This window comes from Gobius niger (genome assembly GCF_951799975.1).
Source record: "Gobius niger genome assembly, chromosome: 1".
Lineage (NCBI taxonomy): Eukaryota > Metazoa > Chordata > Actinopteri > Gobiiformes > Gobiidae > Gobius > Gobius niger.
The window spans coordinates 38,140,096-38,154,454 of record NC_136852.1 but is presented as its reverse complement, the minus strand read 5'-3'; the positions used below and the strand labels follow the sequence as shown (position 1 = coordinate 38,154,454).

At 46.6% G+C, this 14,359-nt stretch overlaps 1 long non-coding RNA gene across 1 annotated transcript; it reads left to right on the top strand.

The window, feature by feature from the left end:
• Positions 1-10,913: 10,913 nt before the first annotated feature.
• On the top strand, positions 10,914-12,156 carry LOC306962763. Its single transcript, XR_013792850.1, has 3 exons — positions 10,914-10,994; positions 11,686-11,775; positions 11,989-12,156. It is a non-coding gene; the product is annotated as an uncharacterized lncRNA (long non-coding RNA).
• The last annotated feature ends 2,203 nt before the right edge of the window (positions 12,157-14,359 follow it).

Here is a 14,359-nt window from a genome sequence, read left to right as displayed (position 1 = left end):
GTAGCAGCTGTTCTATTAATCTGATGTATTTGTCTGGCAGAAAATTATTGTGCCTTTATCTGCACAAGCCGGAGTGTGCTCTGAATCATCCACAAATCTCTTAACAGTATGATGATTAAGCTTGATCTTTCGTGAAATATTGAAGGTTTTCATACCTAGACCAAGGCATTCAACTATTTCACACTTTTCATCAGCAGAGAGACCCTTTTTCTTTCCCATATTGCTTAAAAATGATCTGCTTAGACTCAAGAAGAGCAGTGTCAAGAAAAATGGGAGAAATGGACAATTTTCACTTCAACTTCACATTGTTAAAACCAAAAAAAAGTTTTACTTTTAATATCCCAAGTATCCCATGTTTGTAATGTTCAAAACTTAAAAAACAATAAAAAAGAAAGTTACAAAAAAAAGAAAATGATCTGCTTAATAATGTGGAACGTTCTTTTTCAGTACTTTTTCCCTTAACTGGGCTTAACCTGAAACCTAATCATCCCAGGTCTCTGAGATTAATGTCAGTGATTCAAAGAGCCCTAAGACAATACCATCCATCCATTTCCTCGTCTCGTTCATTAACTTTGTGGTGTCTGCACTTTCATCCATTGTTTTCTGTGCTCATACCGCATATCAAAATGACTGTAGTTGTGAGTTAAACTCTTTGGCCGGAGAAAAACAGAGGGGAAGTGCTGCATCACTCGTGACAGACGCAGACCTGGTCCGAGAGCAAAACGAGACAATGAAGCATGAGTGGAGAATATTTAAACTCTGCAGGAGAGTTACAGTGCAGTAGAATGATGTTCAGGTGTCAATAATGCCTCGTTGTGGACCTTTAACAGTACAAACCTGTGATTTCAGGGCGGACGTGGCAGCCGTACCAGTTTTACGCGGACGACTGTTTGGAAACTTTCGGAATGTTCCCCAAAAAAGTCTCAGATTTATCTCCCTCCAACTTAACGAGAGTCATCTGTACGGAGCAGTACTCGCAGTGGGTCGGTGCCAAGGTGAGGAGGACTTGTTCTTTCAAGCCTTTGTTTTGCTGTGGTGAGATTGTTTTATCTCAGTCTCTTAGCTCCCGACAGAAAACCTCTCAGAAGCACAGCCCAGCTCGATCGCTTCAGTCAAGACCTGCTGCTGTGACGCTTATTTTAACACTTCAGATTGGCCGGTTTCCTCTGTCCACTTTAAAACGACAGCGAACGGGCTTCTGTGGAACTCTCTCCTCAAATACACTTTCCTTCCTCGCGCAGGAGGAGAAGCGTGTGGTGTTCGAGGTCCGCTCGCGCCTGTCGGTCTTGGCGGGACCAAAGCTCCTGAACATGGACGCGTTGTGGACCAGGCTGGACTCCAGTCCTGGTCTGAGGGACTTCTTCAGCTTCACTGACCTCCGGATGCGGCTGCTGCGGCCTGCGCTCGGGGGAACCTACGTCCAGCGGGAGAATCTCCGCCAGTACTACTACGCCATCAGCAACATCGACGTGCCGGCGCGGTGAGGTTTTTAAGCACTATCTTAGGAGCAAACGGTCAAATCTGTCCATATGTGCGTTCTTTTGGAGTTCATCATATACATACTATTTTAGTTTGGGAAAAACAGAGCTTATCGGAGGATTCTGAGTAGAATCATTTAGCTAGCAACAGAAATGTTTAAAGGGGCGATTGAAAGCGTCATCGTAGTAAACATGAGGCCCATATTTCACTGTTGGAAATGTTAATAGGAGCTTATTTACATTGAAGTGTCGTGTGTAAGCAGTATTCTTTTTTCGGTGTGTTTGTTTCAGGTGTAAGTGTAACCTCCACGGCGCCTCCTGCTCGCTGCTCGATGGCGCCCTCGTCTGTGACTGTGACCATGCCTCCTCGGGGCCCGACTGTGACGTCTGTAAACCAGGCTTCAACAAACGCGACTGGAGGCCGGGCTCCTACCTGCCCCTGCCACAAGGGAGCGCCAACATATGTGAGTGCTGCCTGCTCTGCTCAGAATCAGCAGAACTACAGCTTTCTAAGATACATTTGTATCAAACAATATAAATCAATAGTTTATATTGTAGAACATTACAAACATTATCAAATGGTCTGTGTTTCAGGTGAAGCGTCGGAGCCGTCTCTCAGTGAGTGTCAAATACTGTATAAACCTGTGAGCACCTGTATGGTCTCCCACGAGCACCTGTATGGTCTCTCATAAACACATGTATTGCCTGCTGAACACATGCATATTATCTACCTGAACATCTGTATAGTCTCCCTTTATACCTGTATGGTCTCTCATGAGCACCCGTATTGTCGCTCATGTGGAATTGTGTGGTCTCTCATGATTCATGAACACCTGTATGGTTTCTCATGCACACCCGTATGGTTTCTCATGAACACCTGTATGACTTCTCATGAACCCTTGTATGGTCTCTCATGAGCTTTTGTATGGTCTGCCATGAGCACTTGTATGCTCTCTCCTCACTACCTGTGTGGTCTGTAGTTTGCACCTGTATGGTCTCTCATGATTCATGAATACCTGTATGGTCTCTCATGATTCATGAATACCTGTATGGTCTCTCATGAACACCTGTATGCATAATTTCCCTGCATAGAGCATTTATCTGAGGAATAGCCTCTGGATTAAAGCAGTACTAAGTAACGTGTTTACCTTAATAAATCCTCCCCGTAGTCCCTGTGGGGGTAATACGAGTGTTTATGGGATGGAGGGTCTTTCATCTCCCCCTGGTGTCTCTGGCCAGAAAACCATATTTGCAACTTGACTGCCACCGGTCCGGAGAAAGCAATACACACTAATGGAATCACGAAGAAGAAGCTAACATGCTAACGGGCAAAGCTAACTGCGGGCTAACGTCACTTTAAACAGTATTTACAGCCAAGTTTGAGTGAAAAAAAAAGTATTTCCATTGTATAATTGGATGCACAGTAACCCTCTCTCCCTTCGCCTTTCCTGTCAGCGTCGTATTTACTCTCCAAGACAATTAATAAGTTAAAAAATCGTAACTTGCTACTACACCTGCAGTTGCGCTTATGGCCTCTAGGGGGAAGAGTTACTTAGTACTGCTTTAAAGGAAGCCTCTGGATTCTTGTTCCAGAGAATCTTCAGTGACTTTAGATTGACCATTCATGACTCCGCCCCCAGGTTCACCAGACTCCACCTCTGCAGGAACTGATGAGAAACTCCCAGAGCCTGAATTGGACGCAAATCCAGGTTTGTGTATAAGTCAGACTGAGACCTGCTCAGAAGAGCCTCACACAAACACGCTCCAGCGGCTCATTCCAGAAGAGCTGCTTCTCTGTAACAGTCCTGCCCCGGATTGTCCACAGAGGACACACTAGGTCCCGGTCTGGACTCAGGTTATTTTTCTGATTTTTTCAGGCGATTTGACCAAAGACTTGTCTGCGGACCTGGACTCTGTGGACCCGGATTCTGCAAACCCAGACTCTGTGGACCCGGACTCTGTGGACCTGGATGCCGTGGACCTGGACTCTGTGGACCTGGTCTGGGTTGGTCCCTCGTTGGTCCCGCCTCAGTCCGGTGCAGACCTGGATCCAAACCTTTACTCTGCGTCTGAGGCCTACACCGTTATAGTCCCTCTGTCTGACCCAGACCCCGCCCCCTCTGACCCCGCCCCCTCTGACCCCGCCCCCTCAGAATCTCAGGTCACTTCTCCTCTGGACTCTGATCTGTCTGTTCCAGGACTTGACAGGTCCCCCGAGTCTCAAGCTCCTCAGACCAGATCCCCTCCAGAGACCGAAGACCCCAAACCAGACCAGGCCTCAGACCAGGTCCCAGACCAGGGTCCAGATCAGGTCCCTGACCAAGTCCCAGACCAGGTCCCAGACCAGGGCCCAGACAATGGTCCAGACCAGGTCCCAGACCAGGTCCCAGACAATGGTCCAGACCAGGTCCCAGACCAGGGCCCAGACAATGGTCCAGACCAGGTCCCAGACCTAGACAAGGGTCCAGACCAAGTCCCAGACCAGGTCCCAGATCAGGTCCCAGACCAGGGCCCAGACAATGGTCCAGACCAGGTCCCAGACCAGGGCCCAGACAATGGTCCAGACCAGGTCCCAGACCAGGGCCCAGACCAGGGCCCAGACAATGGTCCAGACCAGGTCCCAGACCAGGGCCCAGACAATGGTCCAGACCAGGTCCCAGACCTAGACAAGGGTCCAGACCAAGTCCCAGACCAGGTCCCAGATCAGGTCCCAGACCAGGGCCCAGACAAGGGTCCAGACCAGGTCCCAGACCTAGACAAGGGTCCAGACCAAGTCCCAGACCAGGTCCCAGACCAGGTCCCAGACCAGGGCCCAGACAATGGTCCAGACCAGGTCCCAGACCTAGACAAGGGTCCAGACCAAGTCCCAGACCAGGTCCCAGATCAGGTCCCTGACCAGGGCCCAGACAATGGTCCAGAACAGGTCCCTGACCAAGTCCCAGACCAGGTACCAGATCAAGTGCCAGAACAGGTCCCAGACCAGGTCCCAGAACAGGGTCCAGACCAGGGTCCAGACCAGGTCCTAGACCAGACCCCAGACAAGGACCCAGACCAGGGTCCAGACCAGGTCCTAGACCAGACCCCAGAACAGGTCCCAGACCAGGTCCCAGAACAGGGTCCAGACCAGGTCCCAGACCAGGTTCTAGACCAGACCCCAGACAAGGGCCCAGACCAGGGTCCAGATCAGGTCCCAGAACAAGTCCCAGACCAGGTCCCAGAACAGGTCCCAGACCAAGTCCCAGACCAGGTCCTAGACCAAGTCCCAGAACAGGCCCCAGACCAAGTCCCAGAACAGGTCCCAGACCCCGGTCCACAACCCAGTCCAGAGATCACTGAGAGTCTGGCTGTCGAGGTGGCCCTTGAGGTCCCTCCTGTGGACGAGGCAGCCCCTGAGGTTCCCCCTGTGGACGAGGACAAAGGTAAAGAAACTGGACCAGTCCTTGGGGCTTTTTGTGCAGCTGCACCAGACGTCAGGCAACATCCAGAACTGATGTAATGTTCACATCAGCATCAGTGGCAGATGGAAACGTCCTTAGACCTTCTATTCGACAAGGAAAAACTGAAAACCCCAGAGAGGGAGAAGAGAAACCCTGAGGAGACAGAAGGAGCGATCCACTCCCATAGACGGACAGGCTATGGACAGACCCAGAGCTGATGGGAGTCCCTCTGCAGACGGGGCTCCATTAGCACATTGTCATTTTCTGCCACCTTTAGAGGCGTTTTCCACTTTGACCTTGGGGTTCCCAGCCCACACTCTGCACAGATGTTCCTGTACACTATACCAGCTGTCCCTGCAGCATCTTACACCTGCATGTGCTGGATTGTCTCAGGGGCCGACACCTGGGGTCATGTCTTGTGTGGTAGATGTTTCGGTGGTACATCATGGCTGGCCAGACATTCACTGAGCACGGTGTCTTTTCCTTCGTGCACTTTTTGTCTATACATTGGCAGGACAGTAACATGAATAAACCTGTTTCTTATTTTTAACAGAAACCTCTAAACCTGGGTCAGAAGCAGACTTCGCTCCAGTCGACTTCTCCTTCCCCGACGAGAGACCGGAGTCCAGACCAGAGTCCAGACCAGAGTCCAGACCAGAGTCCAGACCAGAGTCCAGACCAGAGTCCAGACCAGAGTCCAGACCAGAGTCCAGACCAGAGTCCAGACCAGAGTCCAGTCCAGAGTCTAGACCAGAGTCCAGACCAGAGTCCAGACCAGGGTCCAGACCAGAGTCCAGTCCAGAGTCCAGTCCAGAGTCCAGACCAGAGTCCAGTCTAGAGTCCGGATCAGAGTCCCAACCGGAGTCTAGTCCAGAGTCCAGACTAGAGACCGGACCAAAGTCCAGATCGGAGTCCGGACCAGAGTCCAGTCAAGAGTCCGGACAGGAGTCGAAATCAGAACCAGGTCAGTGTAACAGTGCATTCATATGACAGTCTGTAGTTTGCATTGGAATTGATGCAGCGAAGAATTCGATCGTGGTAACTAGGGGCAACAGTCCAAATGCTGAAATGATGGTGCGTTCCAGGCAACTGAAACTCTTTCCCAGTTGTAAATTACAACCTCCGACTTCAGAGCGTTCCAGCTGAAGAAACTCTTATGCAAACAAAACAGATGATGCTAATCATGTTAGCTTACACAGATATAATAAAAAACATGCTACATAGGCTAACGTTATGTTCAAGGCTGGGACCAAAAGTAACGTTCGCGTCACTGATGCAGTGGTTTTGTTGCAACTTTATCTACTCCACTGGGAGCCGTGGAAGTCGTAAGTCTCCGATTAATCTCTGAGCCATTAGACTTGGTTTATGTTTGTAGCACACTGTCTTTGCCATAGAAATAAAAAGGAGAAGCGTTCGATCCTAATGTATGCAGACAGTTAGCAAGTAGGCTTGTCTGGGAGACTTTTCCCTTAGCCTGAGTTCAGGATCGTGATGTCATATTGCTAATCAGCAGTGACTCAGATCATCAGATCAGAAAAAAAAAGACTCAGATCCGCCATTTTTGTGGATGCTACCATACAGTTTCCATAGACTAACGTGAGCTAAAAACAGTCGAAAAAGTGTAGCTGGGCCAAGCCGTGGAACAACTCCCTTACCTGCTGAGTCACTGCTGGTAAATACATCTAGCACACTGTCCTACACCTTCATGTTTGGGAGACTCCACAGGCACCAGCAGCTTCAATTACCTGTTTGTTGCTTTGTAGCAGCTGTTCTCTTAATCTGATGTATTTGTCTGGCTGAAACCGTCCATATTGTGCCTCTATCTGCACAAACCCGTGTCCTGAATCAGCCACAAATCTCTTAACAGTAGAATGATTACACTTGATCTTTCATGAAATATCAAAGGTTTTCATACCTACTCTAAGGCATTCAACTATTTCACGCTTTTCATCAACAGAAAGATCCTTTTTCTTTCCCATATTGCTTGAAAATGATGATCTGCTTAATAATGTAGAACATCCTTTTTCAGTAGTTTTTCCCTTAACTGGGCTTAACCTGAGAACTAATCATCCCAGGCCTCTGAGATTAATGTCAGTGATCCAGAGAGCCCCAAGACACAAAACCATCCATGAGTTTCATTGAAAAGCTTTATTTATTTGACACTGAATTACAATTTGCGTAATAAAATGGAACGCGGTGTAGGTCAAAGCCTAGCCCAAAGCGAATGAATGTACAGACTTTTGGATATTTTGCTTTAGATACAAGTCAGCGTATAAAAGTGTCTCCTGAGCTGAACACTAACTCCAATTCTGTTTGGTTTTTGCTTTTTGGGGGGTCAAATGCACATCCATTGGCCACTAAACATCTTTCTATGAGATGTTATTGTATGGGGATCGAGCGTTCAATTTAAATCGGGACCGGGAGCCGTTGGCAAACAAAGGCAACAAGTAGTCCTCACTCTTTCCTTTTGTCATTTTAACAGAGACAAAAGGACAAGAGACACTTCCAGGAGACAAGGAGAAAACAGAGGACACCAAGAAGGAAGGAACCAAGGAGACAACAGAGCCCACAAGGGAGGAAGTAACCAAGGAGACAATAGAGGAGACGAGGAAGGAAGGAACCAAGGAGACAACAGAGGACACGAGGAAGGAAGGAACTAAGGAGACAATAGAGGAGACCAAGAAGGAAGGAACCAAGGAGACAACAGAGGACACCAGGAAGGAAGGAACCAAGGAGACAATAGAGGAGACGAGGAAGGAAGGAACTAAGGAGAAAACAGAGGAGGTGAGGAAGGAAGGAACCAAGGAGACAACAGAGGACACGAGGAAGGAAGGAACCAAGGAGACAACAGAGGACACCAGGAAGGAAGTAACCAAGGAGACAACAGAGGAGACGAGGAAGGAAGGAACTAAGGAGAAAACAGAGGAGGTGAGGAAGGAAGGAGCCAAGGAGACAACAGAGGACACCAGGAAGGAAGGAACCAAGGAGACAACAGAGGAGACGAGGAAGGAAGGAACTAAGGGGGAAACAGAGGAGATGAGGAAGGAAGGAGCCAAGGAGACAACAGAGGAAAGAAAGAGGGAAGGAACCAAGGAAACGACAGACGAGACAAAGAGGGAAGGAACCATGGATATAAAAGAAGAGACAAAAAAAGACACGAGGAAGGAAGGGCGTGAGGAAGGTGTGAAGGAAGCAGCAAATCAAGAAACCAAGGAAGTAAAAGAAGGAACCGAGGAAGCAAAGAGGGAGACGACTAAGGAAGCGATAAAGGAAGAAACCACAAAAGTGAGCAAGGAGGAAACGAAAGAGTCGAAGAAGGAGACAGAGGAGGGAGCAAAGAAGGAAGAAAGTGCGGAAGCCAAAAAGGACACGGGGAAGGAAGGAACCAAGGAGACACCAGAGGAAAAGGAAACGAGGAGAGAGGAGAAACAAGAGGAAAAGCAAGAAAAGGAGGATAAAAAAGAGGTGGAATCTAAAGAGCCTAAAGGAGAGGCAAGGGGAGAGGAGGGAGGAAGCAAGGAGACAAGGAAGGAGGAGACGAGGAGTGAGAAAAAGGATGGATCCAAGGAAACGAGAAAAGGAAAGGAAGAGATATATGAGAGGAAAGGTTTGTTTGCTGTTTATTTGTTTTGATTAAGTATATACATATTTGTTGCTACTTTGTATTCATTGTTTTTATGTACATATTTGTTTATTTATACTCTTCATTTTTATTGTGTGTTATTTGTTTGTTCTTTGTTTATTTGGTGCAGTGACTCAGAAGGTGCTGATTCCCGGCTCTGGCTCCGCTCTGTCCAGAATCGCCTACGTCTCCTTCACCTGTGAGAACTTCATCTTTACAGTATATGATTACAGCGAGTTCACCCACAAGGGGGCGCTATGGGAGGGCTCTATGAAGACATGTGCAAACCAATATTTCAGAACTAAACTGACCCATCTCTGTCTTCTCTCTCCTTGTCTCCTCGTTTCTCTCTTCTTGCCTCCTCTCCTCATCTCCTCTCTCACTGTTTCTCCTCTCCTTTTTCCTCTCCAATGTACTTGTCCTCATCTCCTTGACTCCTCTCATCTCTCCTTGTCTTTTCTTTCCTTGTCTCCTCGCCTCCTTGTTTCCTCCCCTCTTTCTTTGTCTCCTCTCCTCATCTCTTTCCCTATCTCCTCATTTCCCTTCCTTGTGTCCTCATCTCCTCTCCTTCTCTCCTCATTTCCTCTCCTATCTCCTTGTAGCCTGCGAGTGTAACGAACACTCCAACCGCTGCAGTTTCATCGACTTCCTGCAGGTGGTGACGTGCGTCAGCTGCAAACACAACACACGAGGAACCAACTGCCACCTCTGCCGCCAAGGGTTCTACCGCAAACCCTCAGTGCCGCTTAGCAGCGTGGACGCCTGTACAGGTAATACAACCCACAACCCCTGAGTAACACACACCTGTACAGGTAATACAACCCACAACCCCTGAGTAACACACGCCTGTACAGGTAATACAACCCACAACCCCTGAGTAACACACGCCTGTACAGGTAATACAACCTACAACCTCTGAGTAACACACGCCTGTACAGGTAATACAACCTACAACCTCTGAGTAACACACGCCTGTACAGGTAATACAACCCACAACCTCTGAGTAACACACACCTGTACAGGTAATACAACCCACAACCTCTGAGTAACACACACCTGTACAGGTAATACAACCCACAACCTCTGAGTAACACACGCCTGTACAGGTAATACAACCCACAACCCCTGAGCAACACACGCCTGTACAGGTAATACAACCCACAACCCCTGAGTAACACACGCCTGTACAGGTAATACAACCCACAACCTCTGAGTAACACACGCCTGTACAGGTAATACAACCTACAACCTCTGAGTAACACACGCCTGTACAGGTAATACAACCCACAACCCCTGAGTAACACACACCTGTACAGGTAATACAACCCACAACCTCTGAGTAACACACGCCTGTACAGGTAATACAACCCACAACCCCTGAGCAACACACGCCTGTACAGGTAATACAACCCACAACCCCTGAGTAACACACGCCTGTACAGGTAATACAACCCACAACCCCTGAGTAACACACGCCTGTACAGGTAATACAACCCACAACCCCTGAGTAACACACGCCTGTACAGGTAATACAACCCACAACCTCTGAGTAACACACACCTGTACAGGTAATACAACCCACAACCCCTGAAGTTTATTTATCCCACGCAACTGGAATAACATTTAAAGAAATTGCATAATGCAACATTATTTCCTTGCCAGACCTGACATAAGCTTGGTCATAATGATTAGAGAGCCATGAAATAACTCAAAATAGATCATTCAGTATCAAGGAAATCAGTGGTGTTTCCATTTGCTTACATTAGAGTGACCAGACACAAGATGGCCGCCAGAACGAGTGTTTTACTAAAGATCTCTGGAAAAAAATGCTGCTCAAACTGTAATTCCTAAATGTAAACTGGAGATGATCTGTGTGGTCCAAGTTTAGATACAAATGAAGACCGCAATGGCGCCCCCGAGTGGAGAAGTGGAGCTAATGATAAAGCTGTAACAAAATCACTGATGTGAACGTTACTTTTGGTCACAGCCTTCACTGTAATGTTATTTAGCACGTTTTGAATTGTATCTGCTATGCTGCGTTCATGTGACCTGGGGAGCTTGTTGGTAACAATAATGTCAGGCATTTCTCTCACTGCTGACACGAAACTCAAGAAAGTACCGGTGTTTACGTAAAAGTCTCACATTAGACGATAAATAAACAGATCAAGATCAAGTTGTTTTCCTCAGTCGAGAGAGAGTTCGTGTACATTTCCCAACTGGAGAAAGCTCCAGAGGACCACATGAACGCGCCATTGTGTTACATAGTGTCAGTGTGACCCTGGAGCACGGGATTGTGGGTAACGTAGTCCTGTGTTGCAGAGTGTGAGTGTGACTCTGTGGGGAGCCTCAGTGCCGTCTGCTCCCAGTCCGGGCTCTGTCCCTGTAACAGCGGAGCCACCGGGAGGCGCTGTGACGCCTGCCTCCGGGGGTTCAACCGCAGGGAGACCGGCTGCACAGGTGAGAAGGAGGCGGGGCTAGACAGATGAGGGGGTGGGGCTGACCTGGCTGTCGATGTATTGCACTGAAATGTGGTATTTTGGGGGTAACATAAGTTTTTATTTTGCTGATTAGTTGTTTCATATTATTTTAGTTTAGTTTTGTTGCTACTTATTTCATCAGCTTCCAATGTCCCATTAATAAACTCTACTTCATAGAGACAATTGTACGACCAAAGTTTCAGCAGTTTCAGGCTACAGAGGCGTGTGTTTAGCTGAGGCAAGTGGTGCTAGTGGTGTATATTTCCGGGGAAAAGTGCAGGGAAAGTCCTTTAAAATGCGGAGTCGGACCCGCTCACGCCTGGCCTCTGTTGCTTATGACTCGGTGTTGTCGGGACACTGACAGAGATCATTTTCACAGCAGAGGAGGCTCACTCGAGGCAATTGCACTTGAAGCTAGTGTTAGAATTTAGCGTGACGCTAACGTTAGCATCCTGGTTAGCATTCTCCGTTATTTATGTATTTATGAGCTGTTGAAACACCTTGCTCCCCTCCATGTCTCTGTGTCTTTATTTAGAAGAAAAATATATTCATTATGCAGGGAAAGAGGAGTTTGTTTTCACTCTGTAGCTTCAAATAAACGTATTTAATGTTGTGAATTAAATAGAACAATCTATTAAAATCTATAAAATGAATTTATTTTGTGACGACAGAAAACGTTTGTGATGACGATCTGCTCCTGTGTCAGAACGGAGGAACCTGCCTGGACTTCACCAAGTGCTCCTGCCCAAGCAAATTCACTGGTACAGCCCCGGGAGGGCATCCCACACGCACACGCACACGCACACACACACGCACACGCACACGCACACGCACACGCACACGCACACGCACACGCACACGCACACGCACACACACACACACACACACACACACACACACACACACACACTCCAACATGCTCTAATGCATGAATTTCCCAGGGGGACCAATTTAAAGCACATCTTCTGTTGCAGGTCCGTTCTGTGAGACCGAGCTGTGTCTGAAAACCGAGGGATGTTCACAGGAAGTGTCGGACTCCGCGCCCCGACCTCTGACCAGCAGCCTGCTCCTGACACCGCTCCTCTTCCTGCTGGTGACCTCTGACCCCTGATGGCGGTCTCCCTCTGAATGCACCGGCCCTGCAGACTAGACGTTAGCCTGTTTTTACGATTTAATAAAACTAAACACAAACTTTGAACTAAAGCGTTTGATGAAACATTTCTTTTACTTTTCACTGACGGGCGTGGCACTCCTGCTGTGGGCCAAAGGTCACAGGTTCACATTCACAAAGGTCCAGCTTCAATAGAGCAAAATGAAACAGAATGGACCAGAGCCAGTCTCTCCACCACTGCAGTCCTCAGGGATCGTCCTGTATCTGGTCCAAAGGGATTTTCTATGAAGCTGGATTAGCAGGTTAGAGGGGTTCGTCTGGGTTTTACGGTTTTACCCTGGTTTTGTGGCACTTACAAAAGTTGGCTCACTTTCTAGCAGGGTAGATCGACTGATATGGGTTTTTCTAAGGCTGATGCCAATTTTTGGGGATCTTTATGGACCGATGTCGATATGCTCCGCCGATATGTTTTTTTTTTACCGATATTTTTGCACATTTTTTCAAATAAATGGTCAATAATCCTGTAAAAACATAAATACTTGGCCACTCCAGCAGTGGCTGATTTTATTTGATCACTTTAGGTTTCAATCATAGTTTCTGTCCCGGCTTTGATTCGTTGCCATCATCATTAGCTGCCGTTTTGCGGCGATCAAAAATACAATTGTGGAGGTTAAAACCAGTGTTAATTTCGTCGACTAAAATATTTAGTCTTAATTTTAGTCAGTGTTATTTTTGACGACTAAAATTGGACTGAAACTAAATTAAACGTTTTTCATGAGACTAAAACTATGACTAAAATGTCCAGATATTTTAGTCGACTAAAATAAAACTAAATAAAAATGAAAAGGAGAGACTGAAATCATCCAAACTTCTATTGAGCGTCTGAAAGAGCCTCAGATCATTTAAATTCTCTGCCAAATGATCAGCTCTGAGCTTTGTTCATGTGGAGCAGCTCCATGAAGTCGAGGACCTTGATTAAACATGATTATAATGAATATTACAAATGCAAAGTTGACTAGATTAGTCTTAAATTTAGTCGACTAAATTGACATGCAATTTTAGTCCAGTAAAACTAGACTAAAATTGAAACGTTTTTTTAGACTAAATCTCGACTAAAATTCAATTACATTTTAGTCAAAAGACTAAAACTAAAACTAAAATAATATATGTTGTCAAACCAACTCAGCGATTGAATTCTCCAGGTTTTGTCCATATGTCCAATTTGCATTGCGATGTTTCTCTGCTCCCTAGCCTGGCTATCACCAGACAAAAATCTAGTCTGGGACCACCAATTCATTTCCTGGTAGGTTAGGTGTGGTTTATTGGGCTGAATGTCTCTCATATACGTCTGCACGTAGCCATAGCCAATCGTATCAGATGACATATGATATACCTGCTGTAAACTTTCCAGTGAAACTATTTAGAAGCTAAAGCTTGATCAAAAGATGGCGTCACGTCTGCTGCTGTCATGTTAGATCTTTAAATAAACTTTATTTTTATTTATCCTTAAACAAAGTACAAGCTCCCTCCTCGTTCTGTGATTGGTTCCAAGTGGCGCCAAAATGTTACCATACATTTTTGGGGAAACACCATGAGCTTTCGCCCTTTGAAATGAATAAGGAAAGAAAAAAGTTGTATTTGTTTCATTTATTTATCGAATGTGAAAAGGAGACCATGGAAGTGACCTGTTGAGCTGAACCCACTGTGATCATGACGTCACTAACCTTTGTTTATGGAACTTTTTCACTGGTTGCTTTATAATGTCATTACAGCTTCAGCTTTTAGTCTGTCCCTTTTATATAATCATTAAATTAAAATCATACAGCCGACGATGTAGTTTTGCTTTTGAGAGCAAATGGAACAAAGTTCATTCAACAGCAGGGTTAATGTGTGTTTAACAGAATCATTAATTAGGCCAAACACTGAGGACGTTTAATAAGTCTGAATATCTACCCATTAGCGACAACCACCAGGGGGAGCTGTTTCCTCAATAATGAGCCCTGACAGACAGGAGCAATTGACAAACTCCCTCATATATGTTTCCACCAAAACAAATCTTCCAATCGTCTTCTGACAGTGAGGTGATGAGTCCGTGATCAAGAACGGACATTGTCCTGTGGTTCTGACGCTGGTTTGGAATATTTTATCCTCAGAGAGAAATAATCCTGTTCCCACAAACGCACCGATGCAATTTTTGACCCTTGTTTCCCGCAAAAGGGAAGCGTGGCTCAGCA